This window comes from Eschrichtius robustus, chromosome 1 (genome assembly GCF_028021215.1).
Source record: "Eschrichtius robustus isolate mEscRob2 chromosome 1, mEscRob2.pri, whole genome shotgun sequence".
In the NCBI taxonomy this organism is placed as follows: Eukaryota; Metazoa; Chordata; class Mammalia; order Artiodactyla; family Eschrichtiidae; genus Eschrichtius; species Eschrichtius robustus.
In genome coordinates this window covers 78,556,148-78,575,996 of record NC_090824.1, presented here as the reverse complement: position 1 = coordinate 78,575,996, position 19,849 = coordinate 78,556,148, and positions in this window count along the sequence as shown.

Below are 19,849 nucleotides of genomic sequence, written 5' to 3'. Positions count from 1 at the left end.
ACGGAGCTAGAACAAATCCTCTTAAAATTTGTATGGAGACACAAAAGACCCCGAATAGCCAAAGCAGTCTTGAGGGAAAAACATGGAGCTGGAGGAATCAGACTCCCTGACTTCAGACTATACTACAAAGCTACAGTAATCAAGACAATATGGTACTGGCACAAAAACAGAAACACAGATCAATGGAACAAGATAGAAAGCCCAGAGATTAACCCACGCACCTATGGTCAACTAATCTACGACAAAGGAGGCAAAGATATACAATGGAGAAAAGACAGTCTCTTCAATAAGTGGTGCTGGGAAAACTGGACAGCTACATGTAAAAGAATGAAATTAGAATACTCCCTAACACCATACACAAAAATAAACTCAAAATGGATTAGAGACCTAAATATAAGAGTGGACACTATAAAACTCTTAGAGGAAAACATAGGAAGAACACTCTCTGACATAAATCACAGCAAGACCTTTTTTGATCCACCTCCTAGAGTAATGGAAATAAAAACAAAAATAAACAAGTGGGACCTAACGAAACTGCAAAGCTTTTGCACAGCAAAGGAAACCATAAACAAGACGAAAAGACAACCCTCAGAATGGGAGAAAATATTTGCAAATGAATCAACGGACAAAGGATTAATCTCCAAAATATATAAACAGCTCATTCAGCTCAATATTAAAGAAACAAACACCCCAATCCAAAAATGGGCAGAAGACCTAACCAGACATTTCTCCAAAGAAGACATACAGACGGCCACGAAGCACATGAAAAGATGCTCAACATCACTAATTATTAGAGAAATGCAAATCAAAACTACAATGAGGTATCACCTCACTCCTGTTAGAATGGGCATCATCAGAAAATCTACAAACAACAAATGCTGGAGAGGGTGTGGAGAAAAGGGAACCCTCTTGCACTGTTGGTGGGAATGTAAATTGATACAGCTACTATGGAGAACAATATGGAGGTTCCTTAAAAAACTAAAAATAGAATTACCATATGACCCAGCAATCCCACTACTGGGCATATACCCAGAGAAAACCGTAATTCAAAAAGACACATGCACCCGAATGTTCATTGCAGCACTATTTACAATAGCCAGGTCATGGAAGCAACCTAAATGCCCATCGACAGACGAATGGATAAAGAAGTTGTGGTACATATATACAATGGAATATTACTCAGCCATAAAAAGGAACGAAATTGAGTCATTTGTTGAGACGTGGATGGATCTAGAGACTGTCATACAGAGTGAAGTAAGTCAGAAAGAGAAAAACAAATATCGTATATTAATGCATGTATGTGGAACCTAGAAAAATGGTACAGATGAGCCAGTTTGCAGGGCAGAAGTTGAGACACAGATGTAGAGAATGGACATATGGACACCAAGGGGGGAAAACTGCGGTGGGGTGGGGATGGTGGGGTGCTGAATTGGGCGATTGGGATTGACATGTATACACTGATGTGTATAAAATTGATGCCTAATAAGAACCTGCAGTATAAACAAACAAACAAAACAACTAATACTAAACTTTCATTGGGTTATTTGTATGGAAATATGTTAATATAAATGTTTCAGACATTACATGAAATTTCTAAAAATCTTATATTTGTATGTGTATGGAAATATGTATGGAAATATGTTAATAGAAATGTTTCAGACATTACATGAAATTGCTAAAAATCTTATATGTTCTGGTATAATGTTATATGTAATAATCCTAGTTATTACTTTAAAATGTATATCTCAGAAATAACTAATTTTCTTGTCAACTGCATTATTATGAACTTTCATCAAATCTTTAACCGTGGTCATTTTTAAGTCTTTTGTCATAAAGAAAAAAAAAAAAAAGAAAGAAATAGTCAGTTAGTTAGTTAATTGTGCCGGGTCTTAGTTGCCACAGGCCAGCTCCTTAGTTGTGGTAATGAGATATTTTATATTCTTTTTTGTTCCTGAACAAAGGCCTCAGAATCCAGTATTTACTTGATAATGCTCACAGCATAGCTCAGCACGGAATAGCCACATTGTTTTTCTTTGGCTGCTATGTACCAAACAGCCTTTTGTACTGTTTTACCAAATGCATGTATTTAACACCTGTTTTAAAAAACATAGTGAGATCTCAAAAACTTGAAATTGACTAAAGTAAGATTCTCTCTGTAGTACTACTTATTTGACCAGCACCACCTGATAACACCGGTGTGGTGCACCGAGCCTTACTCTAGCATATCGGGATACACCCCGTTTCGACAAGTGTTCATCCTCCAAGTCCCCAAGGCCTCTCACACACTGCCAGTGAAACTGCTTCCTGCTTGGGAAAGAGTGCCCCAGTTCGTTTCTTTAGAAGCTTGAAGGCTATGTAAGCCCTCCAAAAGGTTAGAGGGCAAAGAACAACTCTAAAACTGGCACATTTGTTTAAAGAAAAAGACTTGTCAATATTACAAGAGCCAGCTTGCTTTCACTTGTGACACGTTTTCTTAGGAGGCAAGGGATGTGGCCATGTGACTTGGACAAGCTGTTTCCCTCTGTCTCAGTGTCCCACCTGTGAGTGGGTAGTCTGACGAAGCTTAATGACAGACATCTGAATAACGATCATGAACAGTGGCATCTAATTTCCAAAATAAAAACAGGAGAATGAGTATGTCTTTCACAACAGGACGTCAAGTCTACCTCAAAGATATTGGTAGCCTTGAGTCCACTGCTTCTCACTGAGTGCAACTGTGCCCCCCAGGGGACATCTGGGGAAGTCTGAAGGTGATTTTGGCTGTCACGACTGGGAGGAGAGAGAGGGAATGTTACGGGCACCTAGTGAGTAAGAGGTCGGGACCTTGCTAAACACTCTACGATGCACAGGACTCACACACCACAGCAAAGGTTTATCTGGCCCCAAAAGTCAATGCCTTGGTTGAGAAACCCTGCCTTAGAGCAAACCACGGATACTCATCTTTAGCAGGTAACAGGGCATTTACTACCCACCTGTAAACCTACAGACTTCCCGACTTACACAGCTAATCCTGTGGCAGGAATGAAATAGAGAGCGTGTGACCATCTGGTAGTACCTAGGTTTGCCCCTCAAGTCACATGAGACAGTGCTGGAGACTGACATTTTCTATATTGGAGGTCTCTGGCAAGCCACCAGTTTTCTAACCTAAAAAGTCTAAGCAGCATTGTTACAATACACATAATAACACGACAATTCTGCTTTTATAGAGAAATTCGATGTGGGAAAGGAGCTTATCTGACATCAGAAGCAAATGCTTTGAACACATCACATCTGCTGGTTCGACTGTCAAATCTTGACAGCTGGAGACGTAGGAAGGTAGACAGGAGAGAACAGACCAAAGTTACGGGCCTGCTGAGTCCTCGGGGCTAACCATAATACACTTCGTACTGCCCTGGGTCCAGGGGTGTGTTCTAACACCCTCTCGGTCACTTACGGTCCATAGACAGACCAAGTATAAATTCACAATTACCAGCAAGTGTACCAAAAAAAGGCAGAGTTAAGAAACTTAAATGCGAGCCCTACCTGGTCTTTTTCTTCTTCATCGACAGAATCATCCGATTTTGCTTTTTCAGGGTCTTCCTCAGGTTTCCGTTTGGCAGGCCTGTCACACACACACACACAGTAAAGCCAACTGTTAGCTCACCAGACCCTAGACCTCCAGTGGGCACGAAACAACTCATATTCCTCCCTACCAAGAGTACCCTCTCTTTGGAAAGATTCAGGGCATGGTCCCCTCTTCCCTCTGAGAAGCCCTTTTTGCCAGGACATTAAAAGAAGCTTCGAGCTTAATGTTTCTTTGGATGACAGGTTTAGAATACCACCATTTTGCAAACCTTAAGAAATAATGGATCTAGACTTTGATCAATGGCTGCTACAATCACCGAAGAGACATTACATGCCTCTGATGGACAGCCCCATGCTGTCAATGAAGTCTCACAAAATAAAGCTGGAATCTGATCAAGACTCTAGACCTAACTACCAGTTTACAGAAAACTGGAGGCAAGGGAACACATTAACCACCAAAACGATGCAGTCAGCCAGACCTAGACGCTATTAGAAAAAAAGACCTATTTTCTTTAAATCAATGGCAAGAAGATAAGGAATCTATCACTCGAAAGGCTTAAGGAGCAAATCAACCAAACTCTGTTACACAAGGGGAAGAATGAACACTGCTATATATTTGTTAGTAAGGAACTGTTACACTTTATAAGGCCTGTTTTGTCTTCTTCAAAAGACTGTTTGCTAGATGTTAGCAATTATGGCAAAATATGAATAAAAAACTTGTCAGAGAAAGAGACCTTGTCATCTAGAAATACAGTATGTGTGGATAAGATGACCTGTCCGATTTGTTTCAAAGTAATCCAACTGGGAGGAGATGGGTGGGTATGGAGCTGTAATCCATTTGGAACAATTTTCACTTGGAGCATGTGGGGGTATAGATGAAACAACAGCCAGGAGATGTTAACTGTTGACACTGGGTGATAGGTACACAGGGGTTCATTTTACTATCCTTGGTAATTCTGTGCATGTACATTTGAAGTTGCCTATGTGAAGAGTAAAAATGGATGAGATCTTCAGAAATGCTGTTCACGAATGTCTAATAACAGAATATCAAAAGGAAAACCGAAGCAATGTGGAAGTCAGAATTACTAAGTTACATCCTACTAATTTATATGTGTTTTACCAAAAACCGTTGGCCCCTAAAATGGGGGCTGTCCATTCATTATATACTGACCTCCTTGTGAAATGAGATGTGATGGTGGTCTGCCTGGCAGTTTGCCTTCTAATCCTGGGGCTAGATGAGACTTCAGCTGCTTAAAGAAAAAGAAACAAAAAAGCCACTAGGAATAAAGAGTTCACAGCCAAGGTACAGTTCTTCAGCATTACCAAGCTGGTGCAGAGACCAGGTTCTGAGGATTAAGTAACCTTCTCTTCTTATTCTCAGCAACCACCATCTTGATAAACTCATCAAATTAGCACCTGCCAGTCTGCTGGGCCATTTCAACACAAGCTCTTGTATGAGGGGCCCAACCCTGAGACGCACAAGGAAACAGAGCCTCCGTTTATTTCGTCAAAAGATGAAGTGGCCAAGCACCTGACCTGAGCTCAAGTCCCATGCTCTTTTTTTAAAAATTCCAGAAGAGTTACTCTGACTACAAGTGGGGAAGGAGTCTAAGAATAAATGTTTAGCTTAAACAGGCATGTAACTTACAAGTCATAGATATCAGCAGCTCCTGTTATCTTATACCTCATAAATTCAACCGCATTTGGGGATCTAATGCTCTATAACTTGGTTGAAGACAAAAATTTAAAGTATATATATCTAAGCTAGTTAGACGTATACACAAGAGGGAATTCCACGGCGGTCCAGTGGTTAAGACTCGGCACTCTCACTGCCAAGGGCCGGGGTTCGATCCCTGGTTGGAGAACTAAGATGGTACAAGCCGAGCAACACAGCCATCCCCCCACCAAAAAAAAGGATACACAAAAAACAAGTACTGCCGGTGGAGGGGTTGTGTGTGGGGGGAACAGACAGACCCTATGGCGCCAAGTCTGTCCTCCCCTTAGGTGGTACCAGATTCCAACGAGGTCAAACGAGTCAAGCGCTCTTACAGTTTGTTTCTCCATCGGACTTGCTTCTCCTGGGCATGCAAAGTTTGGAAACAGGTTTGGGGGACTTGTTTTTCTCTGCTATTTCCACTCTGCGCTCCTCACCACTTGTCTGGCTCCCGTTTTCTAGACAGCCGTTCACTTCCCAACTGAAAGCATGAGCTCTGTTCTCCAAGGACAAATCTTTATTTAAAAGGGATCTGCCTTGAGCCAGGTAGCCCTCCTACAGCAGGAAAGGATCATTTAAGTAGCAGTGACTGTAAACAAGGGGCCATGAGAGAATAAGGAAACACAGGCGCTTCCTTCATAACTATCAGGGAACAGGGAGAGGTGGGATTATTCTGCCTCCCTGGTCACAGACAAGTTACATGGGAGGAAACGTTTTCTAGCCGCCGGGATGCTGACGACTTACCTCTGATAATTCTTCTCTATGTAGTTTGGTTTTCAAGTCACACAACTGATTCTTTATTTCTGTCTGCAGAAATTCACGCAAGAGATTCCGTTTCTCCTTCATGCATTCCTAAGGGAAGGACAGAGGTTTACAAGTCTCCACATTCCCAAGGTAGGAACCAATGGACTAATACACAAATAGTTACACTGCCTGGTCACATAACAATGACTGAATGGCAGGCAATGCTGAGTCGGCCAAAAAGAAAACTAAATATTCACAAGACATGTTCCTGATGTTTCCGTTAAGATCATATCACACACCATCTCCAGAGTGGTGACAAATGGAAAGATTAGAGGTGAAACAGACACATAATAGAGTACTAGAACAAAACTGATTTGGAAAAACAGTGTGACCAGGACAAGTTATAATCCAGACTTGATGGTACGGAACCCAGACTGGGAAACTCGATGAGTTACCAAAAGCTAACCCATAATAGCCTATTAGTACAGCACATTAGACAGAAACATCCACGTCATCCTCAACTTTAGGGAAAAGAGAGCCAATTCCACTTAATTTTGTTTTTATGAACTACATAGTATCTGTCAAATGGTCACATTTGATCATATATTTTGTTAAGGTGGAGATTACCTTACCTTTTCTGTTAACTATCTCTTTCCAAATCTTTGAGCCTGGGGGAAGAACAGGGAAGAAACAAACGCTTGTTCAGCAACATTGTCTACCTGTAAGAATGCCACACTTTAAAGAACTTTGGAAATAAGTTGAACATGAATGTTAGAAAAAAATACAATGGTTTTTCCCTCCCCCAGTGTCTAGAATGCCCTACTGTAATGCCTGCACGTTAAGAAGTTATTTTCAATATGAATGAGGTCCCCCTTTTGGGGGGTGGTTTTCTGATGGTGGTAAGAGATGATATAGGAGATTATCTTCCGATAATATAGGGAAATCTATCTAAAGTAATTATTCAGTACTTGCCTGATAAGTCAAATTTGAAATTCTTCCATTTCACTGAATTCTTTCCTTCTTTCAACTTTTAATTAATAGAGTAAATTACATGATCCCATCACTCTCTTCAAGACAGTCTATAAATAACCTTAAATGTCATAAGTCGGAATTCATTACAGAAATTCACCCGTCATTTTCCAGTAAAGGAAAGCAGCAATTCAAATACAAGCAGTAATACTGTAGTGTATCAATTTGTTGCAGAGAAAAATGTTTATTTAAAAATTTCAAAATACTTTGTATACCAGCCCTCACTAAAAGTATTTTTTAACTGTACTGACATGGACCTGAACCCTTAAGAATTCATCTTTTTCCTCATTATATTTTGTAACCTGACATGCTTTGAAAATAGGCATATATTTTTTAAGTTACAAAACTATTTCAACTCAAAGAGTTGTTTAACTTAGGCAAAAAGAAGAGATTAACAATATTATACTCAAACAATTTGCTTCCAATAGATAGAACTGAAGGGGGTATAAAATGACATTCCTCAAGTCTTCTGGATTTTATTTACTCATTGTAATGTACAAAGAGACCCAGGTCCCACCAGGTTAGGGACGTTGCTTCTATGATTTATCTTCTAAAGACAATGGATGAGCAAACCCACCTCCCCTTTAGCCCTGGTTAGCATCAGTCCCAGTGAACCTTCATTTCTCTTTCCTATCTAAATCAAGCTATTCCTCTATAATAACCCATTCTGAATAATGATTATTGAGATTTAAATAACAGCTTTCCAAAAACAACTCTATAGCAATTTATTCCAAATTAGCCCAATCTACAGTTTCTTCTTCATTTTAAGTGAAAAAGTAAAGAATAAAAACATTAGCTAATTTTTAACACATCATTTATCAATGATTCAAGTTGAAAACTGCTTCAACTTTAGCATCTCATGGGTACAAACGGATAAGGAATTTTATGCTAGAAGATTTGGTTGGATACCTGAAGATGTGGTTTATTTATGAGAGTTTTTGTGTTGTGTGTTGATAGATTTAACAACTAAAGAGATTTTGAACATCTTGGGGAGTACTCAATGACTGTCTAATTGTTTCTGTAACTTAGAATGTTTTTCAAGCGCACACGATATAAAAAGTATTATATTATAAAAGTAATATAATTTTGTCTTAATGGATTCTTTCCTAGAAATGGAGCAAATGTTTTGGCTACCAAATCCTTGCAATGATATTTAGTACTGTATTTTTAGCTTCTGCTCTTCTTAAATAACCCAAAAGCTGTACTTTTTATTTAAACCATGAGAACATAAAAGTAGGTGTATAGGTCAAGAGAAAGTACATCCATTTTGTGTCTTTGCCGACTCTTTTCAGATTGATATGTCATCTTTGTCTGAAATAGCAAGCCACATAATTTTGCATAGAAAATAAGAAACATACCTAGAAGTTATTTTTAAGTGTTAACATTTAAAGGGACCAGCACTACATAATATTTTTAATTCCATAAATATTTACTGATATCTGCATTATTATAACTCTCAAATTTTTCCTTAGAATTTTGAAAGAACTTCCTTCATTCCAGTATCATGGAAAAGTTTTTCAAGCTTAATTCAACAGGCTATTTCAACTAGCCGGTATCTTTGATCTTTATTATGGTTAATTTTTCTTCATGAAGTGACCAAATTTGAATAAGGCTGATGGTCCATCATGGGGGAGATTCATCTCTCCGGCTTCTTCCTGCTGAGGGAGAATCATCTTTGGTTTGTGACATCACAGTCTGAGCTGGGCAAGTGGCTGTGATAGCAAACCGAGGATTATATCCCTTCAGTGTGAATGAGCTGCAAGAGATGTGGGTGCTATCATTTCAAGTCCTGTCACAGAGACACTACTGAGATGCATGACAGGAGTCAAGTGAGGGAAAGATGCTTGCATTGCAATTGTCACTTTTACAGCATCAGCCATTAAAGATAAAAGTACCATTTCACAGTTTCCTTCATTATTAATTTAAAAGAGGGAGTAAACGTCATGTTAATAAAACTCACAGATAATGATAAAATGGGAGGGAGGAAAGTAACCAGCGAGTAACCAGACAATAAAGGAAGAGGGACACGGAGAGTGAGGGATGGGTGCACAACTCAGCCGCGCCTCTGGCCACAGGAAGAGCAAAAAATAGAAGGCGCCAGCGCGCAGTGGCGGGCTGGAAACCCTCCGACCTCGGAGAACTGCGGAGAACCGGGGACCGGAGTCAACAACGGCTCCCAGGCGGTCCCAGCGTCCCGACCCGCACCCGGCCGCGACACAGTTTCCACAAACTGAGACACACGGAGCCCGCGCGAGGGGCGGCGGGTCGCGCGGGCTTCCCCGCCGGCTCCCCTGCAGGCCGGTCCCCCGCAAGCCGAGCGCACGAAAGGGCGCCCCAAAGGCGCCGGCCCAAGGCGCCCGCTGCGCTTTCCCTCCCGAAGGTGGGCTGCAGGGCCCAAGCCTAAACCCTGAGACAACAACACGCGCACCACGCCGCCACGGGGGACGAGAGGCCGGGCGCCCACCTGCCCGGACACCCTGCATTTCTGGAATCACCGGACGCCTGTGTAAATTTCCGTTCGGCGTGTCATTTGCCAAAGGCCACTCAAGATCAGGGGACAGGATGCCTCCTCTCCAAGGGTCCAGCCAGCCCACCCACTAAAATTACAGGACACAATGCCTCCGTTCCAAGGGCCCTGCCAGCCCACCCACTCAAATTAGGGGAGACAACGCCTCCTCTCCAAGGGTCCAGCCAGCCCACCCACTCAAGATCAGAGGGACAAAATGCCTAACTAAAACACAACAAAACAAAAACACAAAAAACTGGAGAGAGGAAGGAAAGGGTGTCCTCAAAAATAAAAAAGCTAAGCACGTTGACAGCGCTAAGAATAAACTACCAGGAAAAAGAAACCCTACATGTCAGATCATGAAGTACGGAAGGGCAAGCCCGCCGGCAGTCCAGGCCCGGGGGGACCGGGGTCCCCAGCCCTACAGAGCCAACGGCAGCCCGCCTCGGGCGCCCCTCGGAAGCGCGGGGTCCCCGCGGCCGAGTCTGCGCCCCCGGCCGGCCCCGGCTCCCCTCTGCCCACCCTGCGCGCGGGGGCTGGACACGGCCGCGGAGAACCACGGCGGGGCGGGAAGGGGGGCTCCAAAGAGGGTCTGGCGACTCGAGTCGCTCCGTTTCTCGGTGGGCTCAGCGCGCGCCGTGGGGGAAGAGGGGCGGGGGTCCGGGAAGAGGGGACGGGTGGCACTCACGTAGACCGGCAGCGGCCACGGGTAGACGGCGGGCTCGGCCCCCACGGACGACTCCAGCCTGGGCTCCAACTTCTCCCCCATGTCTTCGCGCGCGGCCCCCGCACCAGGCTAGTCTGGCGGTTGGGGGGAGGGGCGGGACGCCCGCCGGCGGGGGCGGGGCAGGCGGGCAGGCGGGCGGGCGGGCGGGAGGCTGAGGGGAGGGGGCCTGGCCTGGACCTCAGCCACCGCCGCCGCCGCCGCCGCCGCCGCCGCCGCCGCGCTCCCGTCTGGCCCCCGGCTCCCTCTTTGTGGTCACAGGCCCGGGACCTCCAGCGCTGCCGCCAACTCGGGCCGGCGTGAGGCGAGCACAATGAGCCGGGGCCGGGCTGAACCACTCACTCGCGGCGCGCGCGCGCGCGCCGCCCACCCCGTGGACTCGCCCGCTCCACCTACGCACGCACGCACGCACGCACGCACGTCTTCGGCTGCCCCCGGCCACCCGCACCGGCCCGAAGTCGGGACCCGGGGAGACCCCCTCGGGGCTTGGGGTGGCGGGTTCGACTCCCGCCCTTGACGTACCGTGACACACACACACACACACACACACACACACACACACACACCCACCCAATAATAAGACTATAATTCCTCATTAAATATGACAGCCGGAATCCCGGCTTCTGTTCACAAAAATGCCCTGTATTTAGCCTATGCTAGGCACCAGACCCTGGACGCTCAGTACTGGCAAAAAAGGAAATGCCCTGCCCTCATGGCGCTGCCATTTTAATTGGAATAGTAGTGACAATGGTCAAGGGAGAAAATAAAGTGTCATCATCGCCACGGGGATGGTTAATCTCATGTGCGCACTGCGTGGGGCCCCGGCAACCACAAACATTATTCCAGATGTGGCCAGGAAGGTATTTTTCAGAAGAGATGAACACTGAAATTGGTCCACCTTGGGTAAAGGAGATTGTCAATGCCGTGGCGTGGGTGGGCCTGGTCCATCAGCTGAAGGACTGGAGAGAAAAATGAGGTTCCGAAGAAAGAGGGAACTGTTCCTCCAATGGCCTTGGGACATCAGCTCTTCCCTGTGTCTCCAGCCCAGAGTCCTGCCCTGACTTGCCTGCCTCACGGTCACATGAGTCAACTCCTTAAAACAAAACTATATATGTAAAAATACTGAATATATACAAGCCTATTAATTTCTATATGTGTGCATACATATTATATATATGTATACACGTATGTTTATATGTGCGTGCGTTTGTAGTATATGTGTAAGTACTATATACAGTATACATACAAGCCTATATATTTGTGTGTATATATTGTATACATGTATGTATGTGCATATATATAGTATACATTTTATAAATGTGAACATGCTGTGTATATACACACACCCATATATTGATATATGGGTGTGTGTAGATATACAGTTTATGTACACTGTATGTATGTATACAGTGTGTATTTATATATAGGTGTGTATATATGTTGTATACCTGTATGTGTATATGTTTCTAGGTGTTACATGTATATATGTATATACTGTTATATACACACTTGCGTATGTATTTATATGTGTATGTACATGCGCATATTTACATATAGGTGTGTATGTGTGTGTATACATTGTATATATGTATATATCTGATATATATGATATATGTACGTGTACATACGATGAATTTATATATACAGTACATATATATTTTTATGCTATATGCTTTTATATGTAGGTGTATATGTGTGTCTATATGTATGTACGTGTACGTATTGCATGTATTATATGTGTATGTATGTATACTGTCTATATACACACCTAAGTATCTTTGTATGTGTGTCTATATGTATGACATATATGTACCTAGGTGTGTATATTGCATATGTTATACGTATGTGTGCATACTGTATACATACAAACGATGCATTTTATATGTGTGTATGTATAGTGTCTATGTATGTGGGTATTGTATATGTTATGTGCATATGTGTGTATACATACTGTAGATATACAAACTATGCCTTTTATATGTGTGTATACAGGTAGGTGTGTATTGTATATACTATATGTGTATATGTGTGTATGCATACTGCATAGATACACTGCTGTATATTTTTGTACGCGTGTACATATGTACGTGTGTGTGTATATACACACACACACCCTATGGCTTCTGTTTGTCTGGAGAACCCTCACTGATACGGACACTTATGACAATTGAGCACCTGCTCTTTGCCAGCCAGGGAGCCAAAGGCTTGTCCTTGCGGTGTCTCCCTTAAGTGTCACAAGTCCCAGGAGGGAAGGTGATGCGGCTGCTACCAGTTGAGGTGCCTCAGGGTCAGAGAGGTGCACAGGGTGGGGGGCTGGAGCCTGGTGGAGCCCAGGTGGAGTTCTAGCAGCAGTACAGCCTAGCAGTCCCACTTCCCCGGGTGCTTCTCACAAAGACGCCAAGGGAGAGACGGGATCTGAAGGAGGGGATGAGGAAGCTTCCGTGGGTCCGCAAGCCCAGACCAAGGCTGACTCGTCAAGGGTGTTAGAGGTCAGGACTGTGGTTACCCTGGGGGTGGGCTTACACAGAGCCATTCACATTCTGAAAAAGTATCCATTCTGCTCTTGTTTGTATGTTTACCCCCCTCCCCCAAATCTTTTAAAAACAGATTCTCTTGGTTGCTGGGAACACACACGGGGAAGTTGTGTGTGAGGGGGTGTGATCCAGGGGACAGGGAGGATAAGCCCCCCCACTCGTAGGGCCAGGAGTGGCTCAGCTTTGTGAGCTGAGGATGGCCCACGAGGTCCCAGAGAGAAGGGTCCCTGCTCCGTCCCTGCTCTGTGCACCCCATTCCCAGCCTGAGAAGCCCAGAGCCACCCCCCGCAACACACACACACACACCAGGGAGGAGAGCCAGTCACCCTGGCTCCCAGGCTCTGGCTCCAAGGCTCCCGGCACTAGGAGCTCTTTTCAGCTTTCATGCTCTGTCTGTCTCTCGCCCGCCCTCCCTCCCTCCTCCGCTTCTTCCCCTCCCGCTCCATCTGTCCTCCCCTCCAGCCTGCATTTCTACACAGGATGGCTCACAGACAGCTGCTCCCCGTGCCCACCTGCCACCATTCGATGGATGTCAAAGCAAACCCTGGGGACTTCCCTGGAGGTCCAGTGATTAAGACTCCGAGCTTCCACTGGCAGGGGGCGCGGGTTCGATCCCTGGTCAGGGAAATAAGATCCCACATGCCACACGGCATGGCCAAGAAAAATAAATGAATAAAAAATAAAGTTATAGTGATGAAACAGCCCTAGTGGTGCAAGGACGGGACGTATAGCTCTATGGTATAGAATAAAGGTCCAGAAACAGATCTATGAGAACTTGATATGACAGAAAGTGGGGAAATTAAGGAGTTTTCAATAAATGGCATTAGGACAATTGCATATCCATGTGGGAAAAAGTAAATTAGAAAAAAAAAAAAAAAAAAGGCAAGCCCTGGTCAGGTGTGACCTTGGGCCCAGGGCCATTGGCACACGTTGTCATGTGGGATGTTCTTCCTTAGACTCCTCCCTCCCCCCTGTGTCACTGTCACTTCCTCCAGAACCTTCCTGGACTCCCCTACACAAGCCCGGGGTGTGCCCTCACCCGCCCTGGATCACCAGAATTCCCATCCCGGCCCACCCTTCCCTGCCAGGTAAAGAACTGTGCATGGTCAATAAGACCATAGAGGTCATTGGCCATTGCTATTGCAGCTGGAATTGTTACTGTGTTTAGATAGGGTGACCAACACCCGCCCCCAGTTTGCCCAGGACCGCTCAGGTTTGAGCGCTGGAACTCTGGGGAAACCCTCAGTCCCGGGGAACCCCAGAAGGCTGATCAGCCTATTTAGGACGGATCTTTCACTTGATCTCCCAACCCCCGAGAGCCAGAAAGGGAATCTCCCCCCTCCTTCCATTGTAACCTTCATTCATCCATCCACTCATCCCTTTATTCAACTCCTTTATTCAGCAAGTATTTATGAAGCATCTACTACACAGCAGACACTCTTCTAGGTGCTGGGGACATAACAGCATCCCTGTCCTCAAAGAGCTCACGTTCTAGCGAGGGCAGCAAACAGTCGACTGAGAAGGTGTGATTTATCACATGGCGATGATGTCTCGGAGACCACTGCAGGGCAGAGGAGGTGGGAGAGGAAAGGGGCAGGTCTAAATGCAGGCGCTGACGGGATTGGGGCAGACCTTGCCCTGGGCCAGGCTGGTTGCTTCAACACAGCTGTCCTCGCCCAGGGCCATCCTGCCCCCGCCTCACCCAGTTCTTCCGTGATGTGTGGGGAAAATCTGTGGTTGTCACAACTGGGGGGGAGGGGCCCCTGGAATCAAAGGGGTGTGGCCAGGGCTGCTGCTAAACCCCACACAGTGCCCAGGAGGGGCCCTCAGCAGAGGATGACCCGCCCCGAATAACCCCAGTGCCGCAGGGGAGACCCTGCACTAATATTATTCAGACCCGCTGGTGCCCCCAGATTCCTGCACAGGCAGGGACTCTAACCGGGTCACCTCTGTATCCCGAGGTGACCTAGAGTGGGGCAGCCAGGAGGGCTGAGATGAGCATCGGGGGTGAAATGACAAATCTCTGTGCCCACTCTCCGCGCCGCACCCCAGGGGCGATGGCCTCTATCTCCTCCCTGTGCAGGTAGCTTTTCCCTGAGCCATTTCTTCTTGTCAAGGTCCCTGTCACAGGTTGGGTTCCCCAAAGATGACGTTGAGAGCAAGGATTGGAGTGCAGGTGGTTGATGTGAGACGTGCAGCAACAGATACAGCTGCCATAGGGTCCCGCAATTCCACTCCTGGGCATAGATCTGGAGAAAACTCTAATTCAAAACTATACACACACCCCTGGGATCTCCTGGGTGGTCCAGTGGTTAAGACTCCGTGCTTCCAGTGCGGGGGGCATGGGTTCCATCTCTGGTCAGGGAACTAAGATCTCACATGCTGTGTGACAAAAAAAAAAAGAAAGAAAAAGAAAGAAAGAGAGAAAGAAAGAGAGAGAGGGAGAGAGAGAAAGAAAGAAAGAAGGGAAGGAAGCAAGGAAGAAAGAAAGGAAGAAAGAAATAAAGGAAGAAAGGAAGAAAGAAAGAAAGGAGGAAAGAAAGGGAGGAAGAAAGGAAGAAAGAAAAAAAAAAGAAAGACAAGATACATGCACCCCAATGTTCATTGCAGCACTATTTACAATAGCCAAGACATGGAAGCTACCTAAATGTCCACTGATGGATGAATGGATAAAGAAGATGTGGTACATATATACAATGGGATATTATCCAGCCATAAAAAGAATGAAATAATGCTATTTGCAGCAATGTGGATGGACCTAGAGATTACCATACTAAGTGAAGTAAGTCAGAAGAGAAAGACACATATCATATGATCTCACTTATATGTGAAATCTAAAATACGACACAAATGAACTCGTCTACGAAACAAAAACAGACTCACAGACATAGAGAACAGACTTGTGGTTGCCAAGGGGGAGAAAGAGTGAGGGAGGGTTGGATTGGGAGTTTGGGGTTAGCAGATGCAAACTATTAAATATAGGATGGATAAACTACAACATCCTACTGTCTAGCACAGGGAACTATATTCAACATCCTGTGATAAGCCATAATGGAAAAGAAAAAAGTTTTACTTATAGGTTCCATCCCTAACTGAGCTGGCCCATCCCCTCCCATGGTTCTAAGTGCAGCCCGAGGCTGCAGACTTCCCACCGTGGTCTTCAGCTCCAGAGCAAGCCACCTGCAAACCACCCACATCTTTCCAGGGGCTGGCAACTCTCCTTTGCTACTGATTCCAAGACACATCCAGATAGCAAAAATGTGACCATGAAAAGAAACTCAGGCATGTTCAAATCAGGGAAATAACATTCTTATCTCTGTTCAGTACTCGCTTAATTTTAGAATAGCTTAGAGTTACAAAAAAGTGGCAAAGATCTGTACAGAGTGTAGAGTGCCGTGGACCCTGACCCAGTAACCCTATCTCCAACACGTTAGTACGTTAGTATGACATGTTTATCCAACTAAGGAACCAAGATGGATACATTGTTATTAACTAAAGTCCACACTTCATTAGCATTTCCCTAGTTTTCCCCTAACATCCTTTTTCTGTCCCAGTCTCCTCTGGGCTGTGACATTTCTCAGATGTCCCTGGGTTTTGATACCTTGAAAGTTTTGAGGAGGACTGGTCAGGTATTTTGTCCCTCAATTTGTTTGTCTGTTTGTTTTCTGATGTTTTCTTATGGTTGGTCTGGAGTTATGGGGTTTGGGGCGGAAGATCCAGACAGAGATAAAAATGCCATTCTCCTCAGGTCACATCAAGGATACACACCATCAACGGGACTTATGACAAATGATTTTACCCTTGATCACCTGGCCAGTAGCGTCTTTTTTTTTTTTTTTTTTGCTGCGTTGGGTCTTCGTTGCGTGCGGGCTTCTGTAGTTGTGCGTGGGGGCTCAGTAGTTCTGGCTCCCAGGATCTAGAGCGCAGGCTCAGTAGTTGTGGCCCACGGGCTTAGTTGATCTGCGGCACCTGGGATCTTCCCGGACCAGGGCTTGAACCTGTGTCCCCTGCACTGGCAGGCGGATTCTTTTCTTTTCTTCTTTTCTTTTGCAACCAAAACTTTAATCCCAAGGATTCTCACAAAACATATTACAAATGACAGCATGAAAAAAAAAATTGCACAGTAACTCAAAGTTCAGCTCTACAATACTCTTAATCCGGCAGGACATTGGTATCTTGATCATCTCAGATTTCCAAAAAATATTACAAAGAGCTATGTATTCATGTACAGCAATCACAGAGGGGACTTATGACCTAACTCAAAGGTAAACTAACTTCCTTGAAACTTCTTAGATTCTCAACTCCCTGGACAACCTCTTGTCCCGTGTGAAGACTAGTGGAATTTTTAAACCTCTAATCTAGGGTAAGGGTGCGGCTTTCATTTTTACCTGCTGGCTTGTGTTCACAGCACCTTTTAAAGACTGCTTGCTTAACTACAGCTGCATACCATATCCCAGCTACAGAAAGTCTTTTACACGTTTGCCAGTGTTGTTTCCATAATAGTAAACATCACACTTTAGGTGGGCAGGAGTTAAAGTTTTATTATCAGTCTAGGCAAGACCAAAAATTCAAAGCAAATTCAATTTTGCTTAAGGGAACATTGGAAGGTAACAATTCTTCATATCACATGCCTCATGTGACCCATTTCAAACCATAGAGAATGACACCTTTATGGGTCACTGTCCCAAGAGACAAACAAATGTGAACAACTAAAACATTTAAAAAGTGCACCAAGCTTCAGAAGTCTCAAACCAAACTTGAATTTTCTGTACATACTCCTGTCAAATGAAGTTATTGCCTGTACACCACTCCTCTTGCAAAGTGGTCTTCTATTTCCTTTCATTTGACCTAGATCGGCTAGGAGACCTAGAGAAAGATCGGGACGGCTTGTGATTTCTCTCCTGGGACAGTCATCTCTCTCTTCTCCTATATCTAGAAAGGGACCTGCTCTGGCTGACGGAGAAGGCTCTCCATCTTGGAGATGTGTGGGAGGTGGAGGACTCCTCCTCCGATAATCATCTCGAGGGCGACGACCCCAAGAAGGAGGCGGTCACGATTTGGACTTCTCTTTTCCCCATTCGACAGGTCCACTCTTACTCGGCAGCCACATAGTGTTCTCCCATCTAGTTCTCGGACAGCATCGGCTGCATCTCGGGGATCTTCACATTCAACAAGAGCGAAGCCGGGAGGGCTTTTAGCAACCCACACACTTCAGAGTGGTCCGTAATAGCCTAAATCTCGTTCCAATTCAGCCTTGTTACCACTGTTTGCAAGATTCCCTACATAAACTTTACAGTCCAACGGACAGGAATCACGATGCAAGACCCTCGTGGCCTCCTGTTTTTCACGGGCCACAGGGTGGTCCCGGGCCTCTAGAATCTGGCAGCTGAATCTGCTCGCACAAGCTGTCCTGTGGGGATGCTTTTCCCCCTATGTGTCCAGCCCGGGGCCCCGCGGTCTTGGCCCGGCCTCCCCGGTGAGAGGGTGAACCCCAGCTCCCTGGAGCAGACACTCAGAGCCCTGGTGACCGGACTCACGGCTGACGGGGCTGGAGCGGCGGCTGGACATGTGTGGCCAGCCTGGTGGTGTTTGGCCCCCTCTGCAGTGCCAGTTCCAGCTGAGAAAGAGCCTCCCTGTGTTATTTTCTCCTGGTTGTGTAAGGATCCCCGGTGTCATCTGACAGAAATGTAGATGGTGTGTTCTTTCTCTCTTTTCTCCCTGCTTCCTCTCCTCCCTCTCTCCCTCCCTGTCCCTCTTTCCCTGTTCTGCTCTCCCTCTACCTCTTTCCCTCTCCCTCTCTCTCTCTCCCTCCCTCTCTCTCCATCTGTCTCTCCCTCTCTCCCTCCCTCTCTCTCTTTCCTCTCCCTCTTTCCCCTCCCTCTTCCCTCTCCTCTCCCTCTGTCCCTGCCTCTCTCCCTGTGCCTGTTTCCCTGTCCTTGTTTCCGTGTTCCGCTCTGCCTCTACCTCTGTCTCTCCCTCTCTGGGAGGGAGTGAGGGAGATGGAGAGACGGAGGGAGAGGGAGAGTTGGAGAGAGAGGGAGAAGAGGGAGGAGAAGGAGGGAGGCAGAGGGAGGGAGGGAGAGGTCTCTTCCTCCCTCCCTCTGCCTCTCTCCTCCTCCTCTCCTTCTCTCCCTCACCCTCTCTCCCTCTCCATCCCTCCATCATTTTCCCTCCTGCTCCCTCTCCCTCTCTCCCTCCCAGAGAGGGAGAGACAGAGGGAGAGGGAGAGGGGGGAGAGAGGGACACGGAGAGGGAGGGAGGGAGACAGAGAGGGAAGCAGGCACCCTCTCTCCTTCTCCCTCTCCCTACCTCCTTCTCCGACTCCCCCTCTCCTTCGCTCCCTCCCTCTCCTCTCCCTCTGTCTCTCCCTCTCCCTCCCTCCCTCTAGGAGAGGGAGAGGAAGGGAGGGAGAGGGAGAGGGAGAGGGAGAGATGTCTCGCCCTCCCTCCCTCTCCCTCGCCCTTTCCCTTCCTCTCTCCCTCTCCCTCCCTCCTTCTCCCTCTCCCTCCCTCTGTCTCTCCCGCTCCCTCCGTCTCTCCCTCTCCCTCCGTCTCTCCCGCTCCCTCATTCCCTCTCAGACAGGGAGAGATGGAGGGAGAGGCAGAGATGAGGGAGAGGAGCAGAGGGAGGGGGGAGAGAGGGAGAGGGAGAGAGGGAGAGAAGAAGGAGAGAGGGAAAGGGAGGGAGGAAGAGACCTCTCTCTCTCTCCCTCTCTCCCCCCTCTCTCTCCTTCTCCCTCTCCCTCTCCCTTGTCTCTGCCTCTTCCTCCGTCTCTGGGAGGGAGTGAGGGAGATGGAGAGACGGAGGGAGAGGGAGAGGGAGGAGAGGGAGCGAGGGAGTGGGAGTGAGGGAGCGAGAGAGGGATAAAGGGAGGGAGAGAGGGATAGAGGGAGGGAGGGAGAGACGTCTTTGTCTTTCCTTCCCTCCCTCTCTCCCTCTCTCTCCCTCTCCCCCCTCCCTCTCCTGCTCTCTCTCCCTCCACCTCCTTCCCTCTCCAGAGAGGGAGAGGGAGCAGGAGAGGGAGAGAGGGAGGG